Consider the following 14,371-nt stretch of genomic DNA (forward strand, 5'->3'; position numbering starts at 1 on the left):
GGTAATATGCAGTAAACAAGTAGTGATTACCTTGGTCCCTGGTGGCAAACATTATCTCCCTTAATCATTGTTACACCTTTGTGAGATGAGCACTATTCTCATCCCTGTTTTAAAGATGAGAACACTGAGGTTTATTAAGGCTGATGTGCCAGATCCCGCAGTAATTTTAGGGCAGAATGGGGACTAGAGAGCACTGTTTGATACTGAAGTTTATACTCTGGCCAGCCCCACCCCTGGCTGTCACTGAGTGTGTGCATTTGCTCATCAATTCAAGAAGATGTTGGGGGTCTAGCATGTGCCAGATACATACTATATAAGGCACTGGAAATGAAGCCGGGGGGTTCAAAATAGAATAAGGGAGATTATAATAAAAGTAGTAATAAATCTATCACTAACATTGTAGTAAGTGATTGACACCGTGATAAGTTGTTTATAAATGTTTGATACCCTTCCTTGGGGGAAGACTTTACTCCCAGTCCCATTAATAGCAGGCTTTGTCCTATGACAATATGACCAGCAAAATATGGGAGAAAGCAGCATGAATGATGTCCCAGAGAACTTGAAGCACCAACCAGTGTGATACCTCTTCTCTTTCTGCCACAGCGACCCCTGGTATATGTCCCAGAGAGAAGCTGCTGAGTCAGCCTGGGCCCCAGAGTGGAGAACCCAGGGAGGACATTTGTAGCCACCCCACTGTGTACAAGGAGCAAGAGTGTGAAAAAAAACTTTAGAGGTTGACAGCCACTGAGGTTTTTGAGATCATTAGTTACTACAGTATCTTCTACCTTACCCTGGTGATTCAGTGACTTCACTTTATTATTTTTTTTAAAGATTTTATTTATTTATTTGACAGAGAGAGATCACAGGTAGGCAGAGAGGCAGGCAGAGAGAGAGAGAGGAGGAAGCAGGCTCCCTGCTGAGCAGAGAGCCCGATGCGGGACTCGATCCCAGGACCCTGAGATCATGACCTGAGCCGAAGGCAGTGGCTTAACCCACTGAGCCACCCAGGCGCCCCGTGACTTCACTTTAATAAAAAAGATAAACATGTAATAGTGTGAGAGATCACGTAATGTAATGCTTAAAAGCAAAGTCTGTGCAAGCCAGCTGGCATGGAGTCAAATCCCAACTCTCCCATTTACTAGAAAACTGGCCTTAGCAAATGCACCTAACATCTCTGCCTCGGTTTCCTAGGGGATGGGACCGCACTTACCTAGAGTATCATCATGAGGATGAAGCATGTGAACATTGGCAAACTGGAGGACAGAGTGAGCACATGGTGAGTGCTCTTAAATGTTTATCCAGTAGAATTTCTCTGTTAGGGAATAATAGTGGGAACTCAATTCAAAGGGGGGGGGCATCGAGGAAAGGAATATCCTACAAAGTTTTAAGTTCTGTTTCTTAAACCTTCTGGTTGACAGCAATTTTCCCAAGGAAGGAAATTTCCTTAGAATTGCTGCATATGTAAGGGTGAGAAGAACATAGGGGGTCATGCTGAAATGGGTGTTCTAGGACATCAGCTAGTCCACAGGAAGGGAGTATTCCCCTGAGACAGTCTTGTAGAGCCCAGCAAACAAAAAACAGCTAAAAACACAAATACTTAAAGTGCTGAGTGCCCCCAAATATTCCATAACTGAACTGCTCCTCGTATTTATCATTGAAAGCCGGACTTGCCAAACAGCTGGGATAGGGTTAGCTACCGCCCCAGCAGGTGTGTCGAGTCGGCCCTGCTTCTCTGCTAAAGCCTTCATCCCCAGCTCCTCCGTGATCTCAGCCATTATCTTCTTGCGGAAGACTGGAGTCTTTTAGGAGAAGAAAAATCCTTTCATTTCCCAAGTACAGATGAGGTTTAAAATAAGTATTTTGCCCATAGGAGTATTATAGCTGAAATTAAATTTACAGTCATTTATAAGTTGCTGATAGCAGACACAAGCAGCAGAGAAGGATTCACTGACTCACCAACACCAGAACTTGCGATAATTCACAAACCATAGAAAAGGAAGAAAAATGACTGCTCAGCTTTGCTTAGGTTGTTGCTGTAATTCTTAGGAGCGTCTTCTTTTCAAATCACTCGTAATGTGCTTCACATAGGACTCTCCTCAGCACGGCAATCCCAGCTTCACTGGGTCTGTGTTTGAATTGCATAAACTCTTTGCCTAACTTGATTCTCCTGGTTGCCAAATACTTATCTGTGAACCAAGCCCTATCTCTGGGGCTCCCTCTCTCACCGTGGACTGTGCAGGGCCGTGGGTTACACACAGAGGGGAAGAAACCATGTTTAGACAGATGATGTTCCCACTGGTCTGCACATTCTGCAAAACTAGAATTTTTGTTAGTCTCTTTCATCTTTGACCTACACGGTAATATATGTTTATCATTGATAGTGTGGAAAATCACACAGGCGATAAGTAATTATCTCCAATAAGCCCAACACTCAAAGACAACCATTTCATTCATGAACATTTTCCAAGCTATTAAATTTTATTCAAAAGCTTGTGTGGGGAGTATATATATTCCATTGAGCAAACATAGTATCATCTCTTTGACCACGAGAGACATTTAAGTATTTGTTTCCCTTTGATATTTTTAAATAAATTATTTTAGAGAGAGAGAGAAAATGGAAGGGGGTGGGACAGAGGAAAAGGGAGAGAGAATCTCAAGCAGACTCCCCGTTGGGCACAGAGCCTGGCTCAGGGCTCAATCTCATGACCCTGAGGTCGTGACCTGAACCAAAATCAAAAGTCAGAGGCTCAACTGAGAAAGCCACCCAGGCGACCCTCTCTTTGTTTTTTCTATATGATTTTCAGTAATATCATAAGCATAGTTAAAGGATAAAGAGGATACCCTTGAAGATAAATTCTTAGGTTACATAAGATGAAAACTTTTAAAGTTTGGAGATTATTGCCAAATTGCCATCTAGAGGCAATAAAATCTGCCTTTTTAAAATGTAGAATGTTATAAAGACAACATTATGATTTTTTGAGGACTGACCTCACACCACCATACACAAAGTGCTAGGATTCTTTGACATTTTGGAATTGATTGCTGAAATCATTTACTTTCAGCAATGTGAGATTGTGATGTAGACATCTGATTCTGCTGGGGGATAATTTGAACAGAGCACCCTGCAAAGGAAGAGATTTGTTCAAAGGCCCAGCACCTGCTCCTCAAATTGATTTTGTGGTTTATTACCAATTCATCCATTCACAAAAATTTCATGGTGTAACAAAATGAACAATAAAACTACATTGAACATTGAAAATATAATTTGCATATGACACAATGTCACACGATACTTCAACTAATGTGATTCAGGGGAAAGCCAGGAGCTAGAACAGACATTTGTCTACTTAAAAATGTGGGTATTCTTGAATGTTCGGGCACAGATTTTGCAGGAACCTCAATGGTGTGCTTCTCCCCTAATTATTGTGTAATTACCTGATGTCTATATAAAGAAAAAATAATATGTATTAGGTGAGGATATGACTGTTGAATTCCTCCACCCTTGCAGGAAAGTTTAAAGACTTTCATATGTGATAAAAAGGCATGTGTCTGTGCTGGTCTTTTTCTCATTCTATCATCTTTTCTCTGCAGCCCTCTGCTTTCCTTCCTTCCCTATGTCCATGGGACTTTCTACCCTGGCTGGGTGCATTTCACCTCCCTGCATTGGGGCCCCTACTAGGATTTACAGACGGTTACAAGATTATTTACAAGATGTTTACAAAACATGTACAACTTCAGATTCTTCTTAAGTATGGAAGCTTTGGCAACAGTGTTTTTCAGGCACACCTGTTGTGAACTGGTTCTCCAGGATAACTGTCATTTCTTTTGCTGGATCCTTTAACTTTGCTCTACAACATAATTATTCTGTGTGTTTTTAATTAGTTTTGTTTCTTTGTTAGTATTTAGGGTCTGAGTTTAAAACAGTAAGGCATTAGCTAGAAACATATTTCCTATTAACATAAATAAACTTTTTTTAAGACATTATTTTAAGGATGGCTTGGTGGCTCTAACGTTAAGCATCTGCCTTCAGCTCAGGTCATGGTCTGGGATGGAGCCCTGAGTCGGGCTCCCTGTTCAATAGGGGAGCCTGCTTCCCCTCTGCCCCTCACCCTGCTTATGCTCTCTCCCTCTCCCTATCTCTCTCAAATAGATAAGTAAAATCTTAAAAAAATAAATAAAACATTATTTTATACCTGAAAAAAGCAAAACTACAATGCATTATCATTTCCTATAACCATCTCTGCTCATTATGGAGCTCTTTTTCCCCCAATGTAAGATCTGCCACAATGTTGCTCTGTTAATAATTTTGTACAGTTGAGAAGTACACTAAAATGGGAAAAAATCAACAAGAAAAAGTTGTATTTCTTTTTAACTTCTGTATGCTTTTGTCTAATATCCCAAAGTTCAATACTTTTCCAAGGAATAGGGTTTTAATACCAGCTACCTCCTTGGTAAAACAGGTGCTCACAAAAAATTTTTACTGACACGGAAAGATTTCTTTAGAGTCAAGCATTATTACTAGTGATGTTGTCCTATTTTGGAGATGGAACATTCGTTAGAAACTGGCCAACAGTAACCTAGAATAGAATTCTGAGGCTGAGGCTCGTATTGTAAAATTTTACTTATTTTCAATTGTGCTCATACAGAAAGAGGCTTCATATGGATAAGACACTTTCATATAGAGGTGAATTTCACTTTATTACCTTAACCTTTACCATCTGTTCTATCAATGCACATGGTCAACGTGGGGACCAGGGATGCAGATGTCTCTGACAGAAGTCTCTCAATGTGCATTTTATAATGCCTCGCAGACAATGCATACAGTAATTCCCTCTTTGAAATATAACATAAAACTTATTTTAGCCTCGCGACTTATGGTTTACTGTTTATTCCCATGGCACAGCTATTTTAAAATGTTGTTGATTAATTTTAAATGAAAACCCTACCACTATCTTCCTCCTCTGCCCTCCCTCACTTTCCCCCTGTCTTTCTCCTACCAGCCTGATGTCCCCATCTATGTTTTAAGGCTAATGCAATCAGAACGTTTGGTTTTAAGAGTAAGATACATAAACAAAGGATGTCCCACTGCTCTTCCACATGAGGAGAATGAGTCCATCCAAGAACTGTCTTTGACTAGCTCTTAGAGGGATTTTTATTTGTTTGGTGAATGAATCATGAGGGTCAACCTAGGGCATTGCAGTATCAAAAAACATGGAGACTTTCCTTCGTACTGTTAAACTCCCCAAGCTGGAAATAAGAAAATCAGTTTTAGGCAACAAATATTGAATCAGGAAACATTTCCATTTGATCTAAAATTGCATTAAGAAATGAGGCCCAAGTAATATTCTCTTTTCCTGAACATGTCTCACACACATTTCACTTTCTTTTTTTTTTTTTTTTAAGATTTTATTTATGTATTTGACAGATAGAGATCCAAGTAGGCAGAGAGGCAGGCAGAGAGAGAGGAGGAAGCAGGCTCCCTGCTGAGCAGAGAGCCCAATGTGGGGCTCGATTCCAGGACCCTGGGATCATGACCTGAGCTAAAGGCAGAGGCTTTACCCCACTGAGCCACCCAGGCGCCCCACATTTCACTTTCTTAACCTGAAGAAGGTGGGGGGAACCAAAAACAAACAAACAAACAAGCTCTCACCATTCACCTACACACGGAGATGTCCACTGACTTCAAATTTGATTAAGAAGAAATACAAGCAAAAGGGATGTTGTGCTTTCTCCAGCCATACAATGGTAAATCAGAGAAGACATTCTGTGGGGTTCTTACGGGAATTATTAACTAAAATGTGTTTATCCTCCCTTCCTGGCTAACCAGCTCAGAGCAAGTAATGAGCTCAGTGGAAATAAAATAAATACTGGCCTTCTCCAGGCCTTCCAACTGCTCTGCCACCTACCATTTTTCTGAATGTTTTCTTACTTCTGTATTTGTTTGACTTAACCACTCCAACTGAACTGAGCACGGCTTCCAGGAGATGGTTTGGGACAAGCAAAGCAAGTCTTTGTGTTCCCTGCATGGTCTCAGTAATGTTCTTGGAGATACACATCAGGTCGACCTGATTCCTCAATTAAACATGTAGCATTTAAGTTAGAAGAGCCTCCATCTCAGAGTCCTCAGAATGTTGCTGGTTGGAAAAGGGAGATGTTTGGGGGAAAGTATATCCTGTGAGTCCCATCTATGACCTTAAATAGGTCCCCGAACTCCTAACCATCTCAGCGTCTCCCTCTGCTGCAGTTCAGTCAGGGAATGCTGCCATCCTACTTCCAATGCAAGTGGAGAGGCCAACAAAATTGTTCATTTACCACCACGAGTCTGCCATTTTGTCGAAGACAGAGAAACTCAAGTTCATGACCATTTAATTGGAATCAGATCACAATTCCTGTTATCAGGACTGCTTTTCATTTCCGATAAAAATAACACCAGAGATCAATGGCTCTTCCATAAGAATGCTTAATACTTTTATTTATTGTATGCAGCTTGAGTGACTTTCAGCAAATGGGGGTCAGGATTAGGGAAGAGGAGGACAGAAGATGGGGAAGATGGTTGAGGATTGAAGGGCAACAAAAGACAAAGGCATGAGCTACCAATGCCTCCAAGAACACATAACATGTGGAAGGGAAAAGAAGTCCCCTAGCATCTCCCATGCCATTCTCATTTTCCCAACACCTTCCCACCCCAATGGCTGTCACACAGCGCGTGGAGAGACTGAGCCCTGTTGTCCAAGAGCATCGCATCCACTGTCACTGCCCAGCCTTGGTAAATCCATTCCTCATAGAAACAGAATTATTTCTCAAAACTAAAATTGATTTTGACTGATTTCCTTCTTGTACAGAAACAGTCTAACTTTGAGGAAGCTCCTGTGTTATTTATAATTGTTAAGGTCATTCATTCAAACACTTTGGGAATTTATAATTTATTATCTTTCTTGCCCAGATTTACACAGCATTAGTGAGTTTAATTTAATTTAATACATTAAATGAAAGCCATTTTTAATATTGTGGCATAGTAGGAAATTATACATATTTTAAAGTTCTTTGCAAATGACTTTGTAAACACGGCCAAATTATAATTAGAATTCTTTTATGTAGCAATAAAATCTAAACATTTTCTTATACAAAATTGAAATCATTAAGCTTATTTAGCTTAAGTAAAATCATTAAGCTTATTTAACTTTTTCTATCCATAGGTCGTCCCAACTGGGATCTTGCCCTAGAAAAGAGGGGGTGAGAGGGGGGAAAGCTATGTAGAAACCATAAGCATTGGGATACTTGATAGTAACTGAGGAAGAGTATAATGTGAGTAGTGGCTTACACTAGGGGGTAGGTACAGTAATGAGTTTTAAAGTAATTTCTTTACTTCTCGTACTTTTTACATTAGCCATATATACCACTTTTATAATTTAAAATAGCCATTATTTTTTAATAGAATAGTTTCCTTTGTGCCTTAATTCAGATTTAGAGGTCAAGGGAGAGAAGACGGAGGCTTAATAATAATTATACTAAAAACATTACAGCTTTGGTATACTTGGGAGGCTCAGTTGGTTGGGTGTCTGCCTTCAGCTCAGGTCATGATCTCAGGGTCTTGGGATGAAGTTCCACATCAGGCTCCCTGCTTAGCAGGGAGTCTGCTTTTCCCTCTCCCTCTGCTTCCTTCTCCCCGCCCCCCACCCCACTCCTGCTCTCTCTCTTTCTCTCTCTCTCAAATAAACAAATAAAAACTTAAAAAAAATTATAGCCTTTACAACTTCCATGCAGACAGGTAGAAAGACATCAAGAGACTCAAAGAGGAGAGCTTCTTATATTACTATGGTGGTCCTGCAGGGGATACCCTCAAGCTCTAAATCATGAATATTCATATAGTCCATGCCAGGCACCAAATTCCCTCTGTGTGCTTTACAAATACTAGCTATGCTTATGATCATCCTATTTCACAGGTAAGAAAACTGAGGTCACATAACTTGGCCCAAGATCACACACTCAGTAGTAACACTAGGACACGGGCAGACTGGCTTCAGAGTGTGCATGCCTAAGCATTACGTTACATAGTTGCCAACATGCCTTTACCTATTATGTTAATGGAGGAGGACTTGTCTTCTTTGGTGTCAGGTGAGCCTCTGGGGCAAGTTATAGACAAGGATGTAGGAGGAGGAAAAAGATCATCATCATTTTCCCAACAAATTGGCTTGCTTGTATACTCCCGGATCATTAGGGTCCTGTTTGGACAAATTCATGTCCACCATGAGTTTCCATCAATGCTTGGCCCACTTCAAGGACAAGGAAACCGATGGTAGAGGTGATGGGGTACTGCCCAGCAGGTCCTTTGTCCTAGGATGATTTCACCAAACTTCACCATTGTCTGCTGGTTAAACTGGCCTGTGACATTTCAGTGAGCAAATATAAAAGGTGCCATGCATGCTGTGGTGGAACATTCCATCTCGAGGCAGAGGACTCTGGCAGCAGTAAGGCTACATGGGAGTGGAGGGCTTTTTATGGGATTACTATAAAATAACAAAAATTAACAAACAGAAACAAACCCCATCCCTTGTACATGTGTGTTGTATTTGGGCTGCTCCACACACCAGGCCATTGACAGGCTGTTTTAACATGTAGCCTCTCAAGCATGAAAAGAAAGAAAAAAGAAACCGATTTTTTTTTTAATCCTTTTTAAAAATCGTGGTAAAATATCCATAGCACGGAGCTATCATTCTAACCATTTTTTAAGAGTGCAGCTCAGGAGCCTTCAATGCATTCATCTTGTTGTCTTCTCCCAGGACTTCATTCAAGCCCACTCAAGCCATGATCAGGAATGCCACACCCTCCCTTCCTGTGGCCCCTGACACCATCATCCCGCCTTCTGTCCTCACAGGTCCGAAGACTCAAGGTGGCCCAGAGGAGTGAAGCCCACTTCTTTTGAGAAACACTGTCCTCTGTTTTCCTTCATTTTCCCTCGTAGCTGCAGCATTTAATGAGAAATTGTTTTTAAAGCCAATAAATGAGTTTCATTTCTTCCCCCCTTCCATCCACCCTTCCTCCATTTCCTCAAAAAGGCCAAGAGCTCCACAGGTGCTGGTGGTTCTTACTCATGTGACTGCCAGCTCTATCCTTCGTCTCCTCTGTCGAAGCTGGTCCACAGCCTCTCCACCTCTCTGATGTCAATAAGCCACAATTTCGCAGACACTGCAGAACCTGGGCAACCACCAGCCCCTGCCAAAATTGCATCCTTGAAATTTCCAGCCAGAATCACTCAGGGCCCCCACTTGAACTGTTCATCAGGAAACGAGAGTAGCCTCAGTTTCCTACATTGATGCTATCTGGCTCACAGTTGGGGCTTCGTAGCAGAGATGGAACCTGACCCATGGGCAGCATCGTGCGCACCTGTTTTCCAGCATCTTAGTAACAAATGTCAGGAGGAATTCACTAGGTGGATCCATGTCTTCCCAGCTCTGACTGTCCCACAGAGTGCCTAGCGTGGTGACCTGTATGACATGTGAGTAAGCAACAAACCCAGCAGTGTGTCCCAAACCTGAATTAGTCACATTATGACCAAGAAAAAGAAAAGCACTTACAAGGAAACAAATTCATCCATGTACTACCGAAAACTAGTTCACAGATCACCCATTAAAAATTCTAGAGGAGCTAACCTCATATCTGAATGGGAATCTATTAATCTTTTCCAAACTAGCACATTAGTAAACATCTGGGCTTGTCTCCTGAGAGCCAAGATAATGGCTGCATCAGGATAAAGAATTTGGTGTGGAAATGTTAGCAGTGATTACTTCTTGTGCAATTATAGACTGTTTTATTTTTTACGGTTCTGTAATGGAAATTGGTGACTTACATAATAGAATACATATGTCCGTATGTCTCTATATGTGCGAGTGTGTATCTAAACGATTGTATATAGAGACACTGGGTGAAGGAAAAAGGCACAATGTGGCAAAGCCTAATAGCCACATCCCTTAAAGCGAAGTTGAAGGTCTGTGGGGTGATGGCTGTTGCCGCCAGACCCACCTTCATTCTGGCAATGAAGAATGCATCAGGAAAATGGTGGAAAAGAGAAGCAGGCATAAGGGATCTGAGGGAGGGTAAGTACGTGAGAGCCACAACTGCCCGCCATAGACACCTTCTGAAATGCCTCCCCCCACATTTAATCAATAAAATGTACTAATGGAGGATTGCCACGTGTGGGGCAATATATGATATAAATATTATAAATCCCTCTTCTTGCCCCATAGTCTTTAAAAATCTAAATGCCAAGGCTGAACAGAAATAGTACCTGTGGGTATAGAGAGGGAAGCAGGGAGCAAGGACGGCTGGGGGACGCAAGCAGAGAAGGTTTCTGGGGTGAAGTCACGTCCTGATGAGTGGAATGGATGCTATGAGGATTCTTCGTCGTCTCCACAGGATGAACACTCTCTGCTCCAGGACCAGAAGGAGGAGGTGATCATCTGGAGTCCAGGGCGCCCCGTCTCCCCTCTTAGAACTGGAGAATACTAGTTCAATACAGTTGAATGGCCCACAAGGAAGGGAGAGTGAGGTCAGAGGAAATGGTAGATCCACCAAGTCTCACATGATGCCAGCAAGTTAGAGAACGGCCAGCTGCTCAGGCTTCTCTGAGGGCCAGCCTGTTGGAAGCCGGCTCCCGTCCTGACATTCTTCTCCAGCTGGGCTGTTTCCTGGGCTGCTGCAGACTCCTCCCTTCACACCCCTTCCCAGCTGTGGTTTGGCACTCTCTGCAAGAGTCCCGATGGCCAGAGTGCCCTCTGGGCTTGTCTCCTGAGAGAACAGGCCTGCCTATTTCCACTACCGAATTTATCCACAGAGACAGGCGGAAGAAGCTTTTTTTAGATGGCCAAAGAAAATTGGCCTGGACGAAGTGTGCTGGGACCGTGTGGTACTAATCAGATGTGGTGTCTGGGACACCCGACAGGCCCATGCATAAGCTGCAAGGAGCTTAATACTTTTCCTGCTGCACCATAGAAGCTTTTGGCTTAGCACGTGGAAGCATTTGGGGGATGGAATGAAAACTCCTCCTGGTACATGGTGTTTGGCTGTGGCCAGAAGGAGTCGTCAAGTTAAAGTTCTACAACAAACAGTTGTTTTTTTGTCCTGAGCCAAGGAAGTGACTATATCTGGATGATGATAAATCAGGTTCGCAAACTAGGGCACACGAGCCAAACCTAGCCTGCCACCCGTTTCTGTACACCCTGCAAGCTCAGAATAGTTTCTCTGTTTTTAAGCAGCTGAAAAAAAAAAAAAAAATCAAAAGACTATTTTGTGACCCATGGACATGATACGAAATTCAGATTTTTTTTTTTTTTTTAAGTGGGCTCCACGTCCAGAGTAGAACCCAACATTGGACCTGAACTCACAATCCTGAGATCAAGACCTGAACTGAGGTCAAGAGGGGGACGCTTAAGTGGCTGAGCCACCCACGCACCCCTGAAATTCTGATTTCAATGTCCACGAATAAAGTTTTATTGGCACCCAGCCACACCCATCTGCTGACATACTGTCTCTGGCTGGTTTCAGGCTTCAAACGCAGAGTTAAGTATTTGCAGGAGAGACTGTTTCCCATCTGTCGTTACAGTTTGTCAACCCCTGTGCTAAAGCAGCGGCCGGTGTCACCAAGGGCAGGAACAATGTAAAGTAGTGAGTGGAAAACTTTTAAATAAATAAGGATACTGTTTTTGTTTTTTTTCCTTTGTTTGTTTGGTTTTTTTTGGAGCTGCATTTTTAAATTTGCCAGAATTCTGGGTCGTAAATCATACCACACTGAGGAAACGCTATATCTGGTGTTCAGCTTTAATACTTAAAATAATGTTTAAACGTTTAAATTTCCTTCTTGTGTTTTTGAAATTCCCTCCCCAAACCTCCTCCACCCCACCCCGGCGCTCCCCTGCACACACGAGGGAAAAAGCATCGGCAGACAGACGCTCAGTATCCCCTAGGAGCTCAGTAACATGTTTGTGCTCACAGAGGCTCCCTGGTAGGAAGAAATACAAGAACAGCGACTTGCAGACCCCCCACGGTGGACCGCAAAGGACGATTAACTGAAACAATGTTATGGGAATGTATTCAGTATGCACAGATGACAAAACTCCAGCAAGCCAGCTCCCTACAGCATGCTAATTATAGACACTGCTCTCAAAGTTTAGTCAAGCTACACAGTATGGTCCCTTTGACAGGGTGTGGTTTAAGCTGACCACTTAAATAGTGGAGAGATCCCTTTTGGTTAACTAGTACAATTCGGTAGCTCCAGGCATACACTCTATCTCTCAGCTTATAGAGCTAAGACCTCATTTTTGCTCTAAGACTTCTAAGAAGATTCCTGCAAGCCAGACAGTTGGAAATCAACAGTTGGAAAAATTCTGTGTTCATCAACAAAAAGGCTTCATGCTTTCTCACGAAGAAGTTCTATAAGGAAGCCTCGTTTCTGAAGAAAGCAAGCTGAAGTACGGTGTGTGGATGAGCCGCAGTGGAAAGTGGGTGGAGGAAGGAGGAAGAGGAGGCCAGAAAACTCGCAACATATTCCTTAAGGACATGCTGGCATGTTGAGGATAATTTCTCACGGTTGGGCATAAGCCCAGCCCACCACGTAATCAAAGGGCTAAGGTCAGGGAGTACAAACTGCTTAAATATGCTGACCTGTAATGACAGGCTCCATCCACCTACCTGACTCCTCCATCTGGCGAACGTCGTATGCTGCTCGGAAAAAGCATGCAAGCTGTACCCGACTAGATGAGATCGAAGGGAAGCGAGGACAGAAGCAGCATGAAGAGAAGTCAGGGCTGGGGGTACCCTCGCTTGAGCCACATAGACTTCTGGGTGGCAGAAAACAGAGCTCGATTTGGCAAAGAACCCAACCCAAGGAGAACTGGGATTTGAGAAGGGGGCCTGGGGAATGTTTCCACGAAGGCCCCGGCCTTGCACTTTCCCTGGTCATTGTGAGAAATCCAGTTTTTTCTGTGTACATTTGGAGTAAGGACCGGTTTACAAACTCTCTCTCTCTCTCTCTCTCTCATGTCCTCTCTGTGAGCACACAAGTCCATCCCCTGCCAGGTGATGGGAGTGGAGACATGATCTCACTCCATCCCTACCCCTCACTACCTGCACTTGGGACTGGAAGACAGGCACAGCACGGATGGATTTTTGAGTAGAGCAGGGAGTGTCCCATCTTATTCCTATTACAAAGACCAATTCAAGTCCACTGGGTCTCATTGGTACTGGGGTTTTCTGCTACTCCTCTTCCACTCGGAGCCAAAGCTGCTTCAAAGACCCTCATATTCACTGCTGCTCTTGGGTTCATGGGAATCCTTCTACTACTTCCACCCCAAGCCTAGAGGCAGGGAACTCTTTGGGAAAGCTGGGCCCTTCTTCCTAGAGGCCACACACAACCTCCCTCAGGCTCTCCTGGGGAGGAGGACACCACTTTCTTCTGCTCTTAGTTCTCCCAGGTCTCCCTGTTGCACCCTCCTGTAGGTCTTGAACTTGCAATAGAGGCAGAGTGCAAGGATGCTTTGGGGGACCCTGCTTCCTCCCTGGACCTCTGTCTCCCCAGTTCAAGTGATTGTCAGCTACTGAGAGGTTAGGGGGACAGAGGACATGAGCTTCTCCTTTCTCTTCTAGCCATCTTTTCAGTCTTCTGCAATGGCCATGGCTGGGTGTTTGATTCAAAGTTTTGAATGCGTTGTTATCTGAATTTTTTTCTGAGTTTCTAATAAATTAGCTTCTGCCTTGACTGGGGTGGGGTGTATGTATGACAGGATTACTATTTTAAAATATTATCCCACTATTAATTTATGATATCTGGGCACAATTATTGCTATCTCATTACAATCAAATCAAAATGTTTTACTTATCACATGTTAAATATTTTTGAAAATCTCTAATTTAGAAATGAAAGAGTCAGTAAATAGTGCTTTCTTTGGCCAAAATGTTGTAGTGACACTCTTTTATAACTTCAAAATGTATAAAATTAACTCCCTGTGCCTCTGCTGATAGTCTCATAAAAGCTGGGTCAATAGAATGGGTTACGTTGACCCTGTTAGATATGATAGAAACGGTGTGTTTGTTTTGTTTTATAGACTTACTTATCTGAGAGAGAGAGAGAGAGAGAGAGCATGAACAGGGGTAGGGAGAGAAAGAATCTCAAGCATACCCCTCGCGGAGCATGGAACCTGACTCTAGTCTCCATCCCAGGACCCTGAGATCATGACCTGAGCCAAAATCAAGAATTTGACACTTACTCAGCTGAGTCACCCAGGCACCACTAAACAGTGCATTATCTTTGTTTTAAACCCATTTTATATCCCTTGGGAATCCCAAGAGCCTTTGCGATTATGCCTTTTTTTTTTTTTAA

At 42.8% G+C, this 14,371-nt stretch overlaps 1 long non-coding RNA gene across 1 annotated transcript; it reads right to left on the bottom strand.

Annotated features, from left to right (window-relative positions):
* Positions 1–6,446: 6,446 nt before the first annotated feature.
* On the bottom strand, positions 6,447–10,640 carry LOC131828957 (uncharacterized). Its single transcript, XR_009352626.1, has 3 exons — positions 10,286–10,640; positions 9,090–9,213; positions 6,447–8,962 (listed from the first exon to the last, which is right to left on the bottom strand). It is a non-coding gene; the product is annotated as an uncharacterized LOC131828957 (long non-coding RNA).
* Between the last annotated feature and the right edge of the window lie 3,731 nt (positions 10,641–14,371).

Source organism: Mustela lutreola, chromosome 4 (assembly GCF_030435805.1).
Source record: "Mustela lutreola isolate mMusLut2 chromosome 4, mMusLut2.pri, whole genome shotgun sequence".
NCBI classification, from domain to species: Eukaryota; Metazoa; Chordata; class Mammalia; order Carnivora; family Mustelidae; genus Mustela; species Mustela lutreola.